Source organism: Triticum dicoccoides, chromosome 6B, assembly GCF_002162155.2.
Source record: "Triticum dicoccoides isolate Atlit2015 ecotype Zavitan chromosome 6B, WEW_v2.0, whole genome shotgun sequence".
Lineage (NCBI taxonomy): Eukaryota > Viridiplantae > Streptophyta > Magnoliopsida > Poales > Poaceae > Triticum > Triticum dicoccoides.
The window spans coordinates 28320055-28334202 of NC_041391.1; the positions used below are offsets into that span (position 1 = coordinate 28320055).

General features: G+C 41.3%; 2 long non-coding RNA genes across 4 annotated transcripts; one reads left to right on the forward strand and one right to left on the reverse strand.

The window, feature by feature from the left end:
• Window positions 1–3147: 3147 nt before the first annotated feature.
• On the reverse strand, window positions 3148–10774 carry LOC119326767. 3 transcript variants are annotated; one of them, XR_005158156.1, is made up of 7 exons: window positions 10505–10774; window positions 10204–10435; window positions 9948–10038; window positions 9366–9513; window positions 9214–9287; window positions 9039–9126; window positions 3148–3610 (listed from the first exon to the last, which is right to left on the reverse strand). It is a non-coding gene; the product is annotated as an uncharacterized LOC119326767 (long non-coding RNA). The 3 variants fall into 3 exon arrangements; XR_005158157.1 differs by lacking the exon at window positions 9948–10038 and having other exon boundaries at window positions 10204–10428; XR_005158155.1 differs by lacking the exon at window positions 9948–10038.
• On the forward strand, window positions 4576–8985 carry LOC119326768. The gene is made up of 7 exons (XR_005158158.1): window positions 4576–5050; window positions 5479–5617; window positions 5710–5760; window positions 6821–6974; window positions 7214–7315; window positions 8486–8617; window positions 8704–8985. It is a non-coding gene; the product is annotated as an uncharacterized LOC119326768 (long non-coding RNA).
• Window positions 10775–14148: the final 3374 nt, after the last annotated feature.

Sequence of the window (14148 nt, forward strand, 5' to 3'; positions counted from 1 at the left end):
GACTGTGGCATTTCTTTTCAAGCCCTTTCTGTGATGTCGCCCCGACGTCCGACTGTGGCATTTCTTTTAAAGCCCTTTCTGTGATGTCGCCCCGACATCCGACTGTGGTATTTCTTTTAAAGCCCTTTATGTGGTGTCGCTAAGACGCCCGACTGTGGCATCATTTCCTTATATTTATTTGTTCACCTTTCGAGGCGTCGCTTCAGACACCCGATCGGTAGTTATTTATGCTCTGTTGGGATTTCAGGCGGACTACCGCCGTTTCCCTTTTTACTTACCTTGTTATGCTAATTTTTGAATGTACATTGGTGAATTATTCATGACGCATCCATGCATGCATTTGTTATATCTTACGTCCGAACTGTCTTGCGAGTACTTTCAAAGTACTCACTGGCTTGTTGATTTGGCCAGATGCTGACGAAGGCGATCTCATGGATGAAGAGTTTGATAGCGAGTCCGACACCTAGAGGAGTCCCAGTCGGTCTCGTGCGACCCTGGATTTGGTCACTGTTTTACATCCGCTTCCGCTACCAAATAAATTCATCAAGCCTCACCTCGACGTTCGATGAGATGACAGACTTAGAGTCTTGTATTCCTCTCCCCGCTGTGTTTTTTCACCACCGCCCTATCCTCGAGTCAGTAGTATGCCTCCACACCACTGTGTCATGTCCGCCATTATGTATAATTCTTGGCGTGCTTGTAATAATTTGGTTGAGCAACCGCAGTTCAACCCTGTAATATATTTTATGCTACTGGCTTATTGTATCAAGAAATTGTCTACCAGTGAGGAGGATTTCTCTCATACTGGACTCAAAAGATTGGTTTCTCAATAAATATTTTTATTGGAAAACCGGTCGTGACAATTACTGCTGCTTGCCAAGGGAAAAGAGAGTTCAATTGTAAAATGAGATGCCAGGTATTGAGGGCTAGACTGTACATGGCAAAGATTAATTTGTTATGGTGAAGCCAAAGCTTTAGTGTTTGAGTCATTGGGTGTCATCTTTGTTAACTTATTATTAAGCATATCAACTATGTATTTTGTCCCACATAAATGAGAAAAACTCTGGGTTTTTTTTGACATCATGACTCATTGTCATGTCTAAATATTTGAATTTTATATTGATGTTTTGATCGTGGATGCCAAAACATCACAGTTTGCCTGATAGAGTTAATTCCATTATAAAATGAAGATCCTTCCACCAATTAGATAGCTTTTATTAATTTGATTTTTCTATTTTGAATATACATATTGGTTATTTGGATGCTTTCGTTTGAAAATTTGCATAGATCAATGAGGATTCAGGCGGCGGGGAGGGGACTGGTGATAGGAAACATGGGTCCAAGAAGAAATCAAAGACCATGGTGAGTTGTTCTCCCTTTTCAAATTTAAAGCCTAGACTAGAATCGGTCAATTGTGATTTGGCAATATGATTAGGATAGCATAAATTCTGCTAATAGCTTCACGAGGTAATTATGTCAGCTATATATGTGTTTGTTTTTTACTGTAGTGAGATCACTTATTTTAATTTAGAAAATAGAAACATGAAGTGTGGTTATAAGAATCTAATAGCAGATGTTCTTAGCATGAACACGCTTTGTAATGTACCTACTGACTAATAGCACAATCATGACTTGGCATGCCCGGTTTTACTTTACGAAGAGTAGTATGTGGTGCTCTAATATTCAACCGTGTTCTTGAATTGGGAATTATGTTTATAATAGTTAAAGTGCTTGTGTGTTGGTCTGATGTATATAAGCGAAAGAAAATAAAAAACGGGTGGAAGAAGGGAACTTCTTGCTTTTCTTTTCCTTTTGTTTCTCTGTTTGATAATTACTCCCTATGATGGGCAGGTTTGAGAATAGGAAACGTCCTACTCTTTGATCCCTTTTTGTGTGAACGATGGCAAAGGTGGCTATCTGCTCCTCGCTCTATTGGTTGTGTCTTTGTCTTCCCCGTGCGATGCGCCACACGCCTATTTGTTGCTGCTGTGTGTGCGTGTCTGTGCTGTGATGTGCATATGAGCACGTTTATGGTGTGTGCGCGTGCGCATGCGTGTGTGCGTGTCTGTGTTGTGATTGCGTGCGTGGGTGTGTGTCTGTGTTGTGATGTGCATATGAGCATGATTTGTTCAGCCACTTTAGGCATTACCACATCTATAATACCATTTTCTAATATCTGATAGTTGTATTGGCTGCGGCTAGCTTTTGGGATATAATTTCGAAGGGTATTCTTCCCATATGATCAGTTCTGCGGCCTGCACTCATTTTTACTGCCATGAATGGTGTCTAAGTCTCCCTCTCTCTCTCTCACTCTCTGTGTGTGCCACTCTCTCTGAGATTTGAAATTATTATTTCCTGTTATCAATCATGGGGATGTTACGATTTCTATTTATTTGTGTGGTGGCCAATAAAATCTGACAAAAAGTTGTTATCCACCTCCTTCCATGATGGCAAACCTCCAACTATTGTTTCTTTTCCGATAGGATATGCATTCGATCCAGTCCATGTCTTGGCCTCTTTTTGACATGTGTATTTCTATGTCTTCCAGGTATTGTTCAATCCACCAGTAGCTAGCGGATGTCGTGCTGTGATTAAGGTTTGCCACCTTCCTCTGCTACATCGCTTAGTTTTATGGTCCATTCTTACAATACTATGTGCTTGCTCTTTTTGGCCGTGACATGTGAATCTGATGCTTACCAACATTAGTGTAGAATTTGTTTCTTGGTGATCTAAAACTTATAGTTATTAAAGGAAGCCCTTGGTTTGTATTAGGTACTTGTGACATTTGGTGGAACTGTATGACAAATAGTGAGAGAATAGATATTACCAATGATGTACATAGAGAGAAGATACTCACATGTCACATCATATTCCCTCACACTCCTCTTCTCAATTGCAAAACTTAATATTAGTTCAAGCTTCTTTTTTTATGTCGTCTACAATGTCAATTGTTGCAACAGGTGTCACAACATGCAGGTTCTTTAAACAAATAAGATGATAATTTATTTAAACATGATAGTATATTACCTACTTTAAATCCTCCAATATAATGATCGACATTAATGGCGTAAACATCCGCTCACAAGTAGTTTCAAGAGAAGTGTTATGAGCTGCAAAGTAAATGAATAGAGTATTAAACCAGGCAAACTGCAAAAGCAAATTCTTCACGCAATAAATTTTATCATACAAGCAATTGAAACAACAGACATAAGTGATTCCAAGATACAGACTTTCCCCAATGCTTCTTAACAACATCAATTGCTTTTCCTTACTCGTCTGCCCTATGAAACTGAGTATGTCTAAACTGGGTTCAAAGTTACACAGACAGATGTAAGGAACTGATAAATTTACCAAGACAGGGTTCAGCGAGGTCAAGATCATACACCTTATGTGTGAACAACATAGGGTCCCATGCAATCTCAAGATCATGTGAATTCATCTGTCCATGTCCGCCACAACTCCCGCAGCACCATGCATCTCGCTGCACCAAGCACGAGCGGATCCAGGCCACTTAAAAAGGACATAGTAGCATGGCGACGGTGGATTTTTCTTATCAGAAGTTCAAAACTATGCAGATAACTCAGCAACCACACACACCTATGTCCCCAACCTGCATATATGCCTTTTTTTTATTAGGAATTATATATAGACAAACTATATGAGGCTTCTTTTTTATTAGGAACTATATGGTCCCCAATCGCATGTTTGAAAAAGTTTCGCATTAACACCTAGCTATAATGTGTACAGATGATATAATACTATGAAAAGACAAAATGGTACCTGGTTGAGAAAATTGTTTATTTAGATGCCTAAAACAAACAAACAAAAACAAGTGATAGAATCCTAGCCGGATATTCACTTGCAAGATGAGGCTTGTAGAGATCGTAAACATGAGTCATGTGAGAAGCTCTACATATTTGCTTTCAAAAGAAATAGATGCATTTGGACCAATCTAACATATAAAGCCTCCTAGAGTACCCGCCGTTCTGGAGGCCTTCGAGCGCGAGTGATTGCTGGCGACTCGATCAGCTCGCTAGCTCGTTTTTCACCATTGATTTTTACTATTCACTGCTAGATTTTGTTACACCTCACGCTGCTTCGCTGGGTGGCTGCCAGTGGACCCATATAATCATTGGTCCACACTACAGCGAAGGGCTCGTCGACTGGGTTCGTGACCAATGACGCTCCCGGTGAAAAAGCCCTAGATCGAGCGGTCAAAACAGATCACGCCCTCATCGATTCCTTCCACTCCCTCGGCACCACCTCCCCTCCACCCGGCGGCGCCCCCTCCTTTCTCCCCACCTGCCTTCCTCTCCATCTGGCGGCGCCTCCTCCCTCCTTCCCACGGCATCCCGCACCGCGCGCCACCGGCTAGCTGCACCACCATCGCATCCTCATATAGTCCAGCCCACTATGCCAGCGAGAGAGGAAGCTGCGGGAGGAGGAGAGCCCATCCCGTGAGGAAGACGTGGGGAGGAGCTCTACCCGTCTCAGTTGCCGGCCGGGGTCTGGAAGAAGAGGAGACCCAGTGCCGGCATCGGCTCCAGCGATGCGGGTTGACGGCCAGTGCAGGCGAGCGCGGCGTGCAGTGCTGTGCCCTAGACAGGTGGCAACGGCCGTCAAGACAGGAGAGGCGCCGCGAGCGACGACCCTTGGTCGTCTTCAGGTGCGCGTCGTCCGTGGTGGCCGATCATGGGTGTTGGCTGGTGGCCGGAGGCCCCTGCAGTAGGCCGGTGCCCCTTAGCAAGATTGGCACGAACTGGGAAGGCAACCGGTGTGTAGTATGATCCTCGCCTCCTCCAACTTTGTTAGGGTAGCACGTCTCTGTCCTTTCTCTTCTCCCGTCTCTGTGTATGTGTGTGTGTTCTTCGTTTCTCCTTTCTTCTCTCATGAAGAAGGGGCTGCTCAGTTTTGGAACAACAAATGTGTGTGTGTGTTCGTCGTTTCTCCTTTCTTCTCACATGAAGAAGGGGCTGCTCAGTTTTGGAACAACAAACCATGGAGGATATGGGTCTGCACGGGCTTGGAGCAGGAAGCCATGGCGGCCAAGGTGAATAAGTAACACATAATCGTTATGCTCAAAATATGCATTTTTGGAAATTATTATTATTTGTTCTTAAGATATCTATAGCATTTTTGCCTGAATAATTAAAGCCATCTACCGTATTGATGATTTGTGAGCTGAAAATGAATGAAAAGGAGCTTGTAGTTTTGTGAATAAGTCTGATACTTTTGCAGTCCGCTTTGTTAGTATCATAAGATTAGTTATACAGTTATACTCCAATATGCTGCTGCTGTAGCTACCCGAAGGACGATGCAATGTTCCAATTGAAAAATGAAATCATAGCATCATATAGTTGCACAATAGATTTCTAATAATATAGAAATGATTTAAACACATCACTTCATAGTGTGCTTTTGTCATTAGACATGGAGGGATATTCTGTTCTAGGAAATTCACTTATGACACATTCACAGGTTGAAGATGATGGTGTTGTCTTCTTCCTTCTGATTGATTTCCAACAGCTTAAGAACTTATGCGGTGGTGTCAACCTCTTATGCTCTCAGGGAAAATCCTAAAGAAGCCTTGCTTTGCATGGGAGCTGCAGTTCATCTGGTTGATGCTTCTTTTCATGCTAAAATTATTAGTGTTGTCGTTGTGCTTTGTTTTTTCACTCACTGTACTTTGATTCTTGATGTTTTCTTCAGGCTAAGTGATCATGCTATGGAAGCGACGAGGGCTGCCACAGTGTTGACAAGGTTAATATCAGGCTTTATAACCAAACTGAGAAAATAATTGTTTTGAAGAATTTTGAAGTGGCTATATTAGTAAGAATTTGAAGGCGGGCTATGAAAGTCAGTATGACAATGCTAATTTGCAAAACGATGCTAAACGCTAAGATTTGACTCAACAAGTAATCGAGTCGACCGTGTAACATGCGCCTAATGCGAATTTGCATGTATCCTCATGTCTAGAACTCCAGATTGTAGGTTTTGGTGTTTTCCATGCCATTTTTTCTCATAATCCCCGAGGGCTACCGATTTGATCTTTTGTTGTTCCTGGTGTACCGATTTGGTATTCTATTTGTTCCTTGATCCTCTTCCTTCACTTTTGTTCTACTATTATTTGGTTGTGTGTCTCTTCTGGTGTCCTGGATGAAAATATGAGCAGCAAACATCGTTGTGGTCTGATGGAGATGCATTTGCCTAGAAACCATTGTCTGACAGCTCGTCCATTTTTTGTGAAATTCTCAATGTCAAATAACTGCGGACTTGAGCTGAGGATGCTGCATATGGTTTCTGTTTGATTTTTCTTTCTATGGATTGGAGATTGTCGTTCGTGGATCCCGCTGAATATTTGTGATGTTAAAAAGCAATGGCCTGATTCATACATTGATGAGATCTATGTTATCACTCTGAGGGATCTGTCGCAACAACTTATGATTTGGCTATTTGATGAGGACATCAATACATTGCCTCTATCACTATTCATTTTTGTTTTTTCAGCTATCTTTTTTTTGCTATCTGGTCTCTATTTTGGCCTCTTGATGAGTTGATAATGTTTTGACTTGATTTGTTCTTTGTTGATGATTTTTGGTTTAAAATCTTTCTCCATGAAAATCATACAAGCAGATGGGTGATCTGAACTGATGCCATGTTGATATGTCTACATAATACAGGCTTACCCTTGTGGTTGACATCTGAGATAAAACATTATCTATCTTTTCCATTCTTCTCAAACATTATTTTCTTCTGTTTTTTGTCGTGTTTGCGCTTAGCTCATGTTCTCCCTCTTAGTTGGAGTTTAGTGTTTTTACAGGAGTCGGATCTAAGAGGGACGCAGTGGGTGCGGATAGCGAGATGGTTTACAGGACTCAGATCTGAGAGGGACGCAGTCAAATGGTCTAACCAAGTTTTCTTCAATCCTCTGTTCTACATTCTGGTTTTGATGCCTTGCTGCCTTCGACATTAAGGTGAGGTCCTCTTCCTCATACTACTGCCTTCCTTTTGAGGCATCACGATTCCTGGAATCCTTCTTCCGTTTTTCTTTCGATTTGATATTCTACCTCCTGAATGATGATTACAAGTGCATGGTTCATATGATCAAATTGTGATTGCTTGAACAAAAATTTGATGTTATGAGCTTTTAGTGCATTGATTTATGGTTGTGCATTGATATATTTTGATAGTGAAACTCACCTCTTATGTCAAGGTGGGAAGCTTGGCTGATTCCACCTTCAGTCAGAAGATTAATACATCTATGGTTTTATTTTCCATGCCAACAGCTTGATTGATGATTCCTAATGCATCTCAGGTATTGGTCTCTTCTCCGTAAATGTATATACTTTACCATGCTAATTTTGTGTTAACCGTTGCGTAATATTTCGCCACTGGAGATATATGATATAAATTTTTTTGTTGCTTATACATAAAAAGGTTGCATGTGTGACGTACTGCTGTTTGTAGCTTTTTGCACTTGTCTAATTCTTTAAGCCATATTCTGCTCATAAGAGAATAATTTACAATCGGGACCGATTCATTATGACACATAATGTATCATGCACGACTGCTTAGCTAGAGAGAATAAAATGATGGAATATTCTTCTGTCCAACCAGAAAAAAATTCTTACAATGTGTTTTATTCATTTGACATATCAAAATACATCAGCATTTAAAGAAGTGGCAATAATTAGCCATCCTCGTGCTGGTGAATACGCATTTGGGTTTATAACATCGAGCATGATTCTTCAGGTACTTGTTTATGCACAACGCTTTCTACAGATGGATTCATGGCATCAACAATATTTGAATGCTTCATTCTGGATAATTTACTCATTTATATGCTTTCAAGAATTTTGATTTATAATTTTCATTATTAGCTACATAAAGATTCATACCATACTTGTGTGTGCTCTTTTTCTGTGTTACCTCATTCTTGAAATAGTTCAATTTCAAGAAAGTGTTATCCTTTAGTTGTAATTTGTGACAACTAAACACTTAAATATCAAGAATGTAAAGGTTCACCCAAACAATCAAGTCTAATGTAGCCTGGCTAGGCTTATCTTAATAGTTAGCTTATCAGGATTAACCTATAGTCTATATATAAGGTGGTTTAAATCAGTCTCTCGTACATAAATTTGTTGTGCAAGCCCTGAAAAGGCCAGCTAGAGATACTTCAAGGTTATGGGGCCTTTACACATTTGTCTGGTAATGTGATGTCTTTTAGAGCGGTTCCTTTAACTGCTAAATCCTATGAACACTTGCGAATACTATATGTTATTGTTGTTAGGTTCTCTACCAGAAATCACTCAGATATCATCGTATCCTCTTGTTCGTTGTTTTTTTGTAACATCTCAATCTAGCATAAGCTTATTTTGGTAATGCCTCCTTTTTGCGGTTGCTAAGTTTGATGGTCTTTTTAATAGCACTTTTACTATATCACCTGAATTTCTAATCTTAAGTTTCTACTATTATCTCTCTACAGAAATAATTGTTTCTGGAGGAATGACCATGCCACAGGTGATTACCGCGCTAGACCTGCCCTTGATAAGAACCAGGGAAACCATTTAAACAGAATGATGATTGTGTTAGCCTTTAAATATCACCAACACATCAGGTACAGTCAAAAACTTTCCCCGTCCCCCAGGCCCTGTGGGCTGCGACTGAACTTAGATTTCTAATCCCTAGCTTAACTTCCTGTAGGTATTGGCATCTAGATGTTTACAACTACTAAAGGAACACCCATGTCGTAGATGATGCTACATCTGATGTATGATTTGAAGATTAGAAGCTGGAGCACAAGGATTGTGTGATGGAGTAAACATTGGTTATATATTTTAGGCGGGTCAAATATTAAAGTGGGGTGCTCACACCGCACTTAAGTGGCTTACGGAGATTACTGAAATTGGTTTGTGGGTGTTGTGTGCTCACACCGCACTCATAAAATTACTATCAAGATTTGGAGTTAGTTATGAGCTAAAATTAGTGATAATGAAAAACCAGGAGAACACCATATTAGGTGAATGTAAACCACTTACAGGACAGTGCCAACAACAGCAAGAGTGCCATAATAAGGTGCTAAAGCCTTCCAGGTGAAGGACAATGACAAGAGTAACATCGACAAGCCTTCAAAACAGAAAAAAAAATATTAATTCCTAAGTCATGCCACATCAAGAAACACAAGCACACAGTTTACTGTAAAAAAGGCAGTACCATTCCAGATAATCTTGTTATGAGAAGGCTCTTCCTTCCTTGCTTGACCATCAGTGGAGATGCAATCATGGTGCCTATGAGAAGTATATATACATCTCAGAAAAGGCATTGGAAATTACTGCCAAAATACGCTTTTCAAACACTTTACTAACCAAAAACATTGGCATCACCGAACAAGAGCACTCGCTGCAACATTAGATGCAAGGCCTGTACTGTGGAACATGGACGTAGAGTAGTACACGACAACATTTATGCCAGCAAGTTACTGAAATAAAAACAGTGTCGCTCCCACACTCACAACTGCAGTATATGAGAAACATATCAGAACACATGTAGAAGAAATTTCATCATAATCATCAATTATGACATAGACACAAATGAGTATGAAAAGAATACTTAGAAATTGCAACCCGAGTTATGTAGCCTGAGTAAATTATTAGTCGTAGCATTGCGGACTGTAAAGAACATGGCTTGGTAGCAGCAGTTTGCGAGGAGTTCTAGGCTAACCCCAAGATGATAGTTTCGATCAAGCAAATGCTATAGCATAAAAGCCATAGTAATTCTTTTTATTATTCCTATGCATTTTATTTGTCATAGATGATAGGCGGAAGTTGCTTTGCCCAAACTACTTGCATCTATATGATAAGGTAACACACAAAACTTTCTCACTAATTCCTTTGTACCACGTCATTGGCTTGATAGGGTATAGAAAAAATATTCAGAGAACGTTTTACCTTCCCAATAGCGTTTGCTGAAAAGATCAAACCAGCTGGCATCTGGCTCATTAGATACTTGCACTAGCAAATCAATCTCTCTTTCTCTCATCTACAGGCAGGTCACGGCTAACATCATTGTAAGCCATGGCAAGCAACAAGTGGCCAGCAGCATGAAGCGACAACGGCAAGTAGCAAACAACACCAACAGCGGCCAGCAGCATGAAGCGACAACGGCAAGTAGCAAACAACACCAACAGCGGCGGCGATTTCTCACCCTGCTGTTAGTGGCGAGGTCGGAGAGAGCAGAGCAACGAGCTATGGGCAGCGGTAATGGCAGTCAGCGTCAGGAAGAAGTAGGAGGGATCCGCGGCTTCAAATCTGTGGTCCAGAGCAGATGTGGACAAAGCAGAGCCCCTCAAAGTCCCTATAGCTGTTCGGTGAGGATGACGACCGCGGCGGCTGACGGAACCGAGGAAGGCGACCTCGGTCCAAGAGGTTCCTGCACGCTGGGGCACGGAATGGCCATTAAAGGGACAGGAGGAACAAAAATGGAGCAAGGGGAAGTGGGGAACTACCTGGGAGCAAGAACGCACTAGAAAACGAGGCGATTCACGGCGCCGTCCAACTGGCGTGCATGTCGAAGCTGGAGGCATGGACGTCGATCCAGACTGAGGGCTGCCGAATCCCGCCGGTTCCTGTGACCGGTGTTGCAACGACGAGCGGCGGTGCCCCCGGCGAGCTAGACGAGAGAGGGGATCCAAGAGAAGAGGATATGAAGTGAGGAGGGAAGGGGCAGCTGGTTTGCGGCCGCGTGTCCGTTGTCCTTGCTAGATGGCGCTGCTGGACTCACCCACTGGCCAGTGTCAAAGGCAGGGGCTGAATGAAAATAAACGCAAATGAGATTTACTAAAACATCTCTTCCTCCTCTATTCCTTCATAAGCTTCTCAAGATTAGCATGATCTAAATGTTTCCGTGCTCAGAATTTTATAAAAAAATCTTGGAAAATTTCAAAGATGCTACTGTTCAAATTCGAAATAAAATCTGCTCCAACTTTGGGTTGAACTGTAGGTAAGTGATAAATTCTGAAATGCATGAAATTTTTACTGGAGTTTGTAGATAACATGTAACTGTCATATATAAATATTCATGAAATTCCAGTAGTTGAATCATCACCAAACACATATATGATAGTTTTGTCATTTTCTCAAATTTAAAGAAACACACTTGATTTAAGATAACAGAATTACTTTCAGAATTTTTGGGATTGAAGCTGTGGGGGAGGTATGAAATGCATGAGCTAATCGTATAGTCATGATAAGAATTTTTATGACTAGGCATGCGCTCTATTTGAGCATAGAACGAAATTTTGATGACTAGGCATGCGCTCATTCAGAGTGAATAGCAAAAAACTACCACATTATGGGCCATCGTTCCAAAAAATATCGCTTTTTTAATCTTTTCAAAAAGCTACCACAAAATTGTTCTGATGTTCCAAAAAACCCAAATGACCATTTGACTTAGAATTAGTTTCGGGCCCGCTATTAAACATACCGTTTGTTGACTGTTTGTTTGACCGTTAACTTACAGCTGGGTCCCACATGTAAGTGCTCTCTCTCTCTCTCTCCCCTATCTCTCAAAATCCCGAGCGCCACGGCCGGCAAAGCCACGGCCGCCGCCACCGCCTGGTCCGGCCACCACCATGCCATGGGGAGCGCCTCCGGGCCGGCCACCACCACGGCCGCCGCCGCCAGGGCCGACCACCACCATGCCATGGGGAGCGCCTCCGGGCCGGCCACCACCACGGCCGGCGCAGCCACGGCCTCTGCCACCAGGGCGGACCACCACCGCGCCATGGACGTGTCGCCGCCTTCTTAGGTCTGCCCCGCCGCTGGCCACGAGCTCAAGCACGGGCGGGGAGCAGCCAGGGAGCTTGGGCGGTTCCAGCCCACCGCGGCTGCTGCTGCCCACCGGCCACGGCCAGAGCTGGACGGCCCTGACGAGCTCGCCGACGTGGTGCTGGCCGGCTCCGGCGTTGAGCTCCCCGAGAGGACGGGATTGCTTTTTTAAAAAAATTTCAGGGACACGATTGCTTTTATATTTTGTTTCAGGGACCTATTTGCTAAAAAAATACTTAGGCCCCACCCATCATAACCTGTCAATGGTCAAACTAACGGTCAAATCAAACGGTCAACCTGACGAGTGGACCCGAGCTATCATAATAATGTTTAAAGTTAACCAAAGTAGTCATCAGTTCGACATGGTAGTTTTTTGTAATAGCAGAACAATTTTGTGGTAGCTTTTTTGAAAAGATTAAAAAAGCGATAGTTTTTTGGAACGATGACCCGTAATGTGGTAGTTTTTTTGCTATTCACTCCGCTCATTCAATTATGACCAGGAAACTATTTGATTAAGTGATACCATGAGAGGCATTTGCATTTGTTTGACATGATAAAATGGGTTATTACAATACTTGCTCTAGGAGTACTTTCATTATCGTCATATCCTGATCCCATCATCGATAAGGTTATGCAGTCGCTAAAGTTTAATAACTTTTGTGATTTGCATTCATTTATTAACTAAAATCATCAACTTGCTCAATAACAGGCTCTATGTTTCCATGTAATGAAGGTTATAGAATCCCTATGGAAGAACGATATCTTTGATTCTATCTTATTGTATGTTATCCTAAATGCAAGGTATTAGTTATGTAAACCGTTGTTTCAATCCCATGTTTGCAAATGTGACCGATCCAAATTGTGCACGCTCAATAATACATTTTTGAAGAGAAATCCTCTTAACTTCTCATCTACAAGGGTTTCAATAGATACACTAAGTGTTTGCTAAAATCTAAATTTACTAGCAAATGCAAATAATATCAAAGCATTAATAGTTTTATATGGGACTCTGCGCCATTTAGCGCAGCAAGTTTGAATTATACATCATTTCTCATCTTGAAGGGTTTGAATTAGTACCCTAAGTGGTTGATAAAACCTACTTTTCTACTAACAAACTCAAATATTCTCATAACGCTTCAGGTTTGAGATGGTTGCTCGGACACAAACTTACTGCAAATGCAAATATTTTCAACACGCACATGTTTTTTACATGGGACTCAACGGTAAACCATAATAGTTCGAGATTGTACGTGTGAGCACCACATTCAGTTACCATTACAACTGTTTATCAACAATGTTCTTGTCACAAAAAATAATAGATATATAGGAGCATATAAAATCATGTGTTGTAAAGCTTCAAACACTTGCTCATAATATCTTCCTCTCTATCATTAGTCCGCTGTGAACTTGTGATGGAAAAAAAATAGATTCCATCAAAAGTGCTTCTGGATGCTATGATACTATAGCTTGGCCTTCCAAACGCAATTTACTCAACACACAAGGCAAGGACCATTAGTCTCGAGGCAACTGTTCAGTTTTATCCATCTGGGGTACTAGGTATACAATGGACTTGCAAAGAAATCAATAATTCATTTATGTCTATGAAAAACTGGAATAGGGTAAAGATCGCCTGACAAACAAACCTCTTAAATACATGGAAACCTCTTGCAACAAAGTGATACAAGAGTTCAACTATGATAAGCTACAATTGGTTCAAAAAGAAGTTCTGGAACACGAGCTGAAAGAAAAAGAAGGAATAATAGACTATCTGAGCAATAACAGGTGCAATGGTCTAAGGAGAAATCACACGGAAGTAAAGGAACTTTATTGCATCATAAATACCAACTCCACAACATCATCAATGCTTGAAGACAATAATCTCAACCATATTCTCTCATAGATAATGTATGTTGTGGATCGCCTTAATGACAGAACTTTACAATCAAAGGACATTCTACAGAAAACAAACAAGTATTATTGGGGATTTGACGATGATATGGAAGGCATTTCTGCTTTGCCCAATGACAACCACCAAACATGGCCACCATAAAGAGTTGCTTAGATGATGAGGTCATTTTTTATGCCAATGACGCAAGAAGCGACGACCACCTGATCTAAATGACTGCATATGTCAGTTACCATAAGTTGGGTGACCAAAGCTATTTATATGCCACATCTCTGTCTATGTAGCTTTGCTTACCATGAACCGATATACCACCAATGTAATATATAACGCTATCTATGAACATCATACCTAAATATCTATTTCCTTATGCTTCAGGGATTTTAAGACCGGTCTCTAAAATATTCCAATTTGCATGTT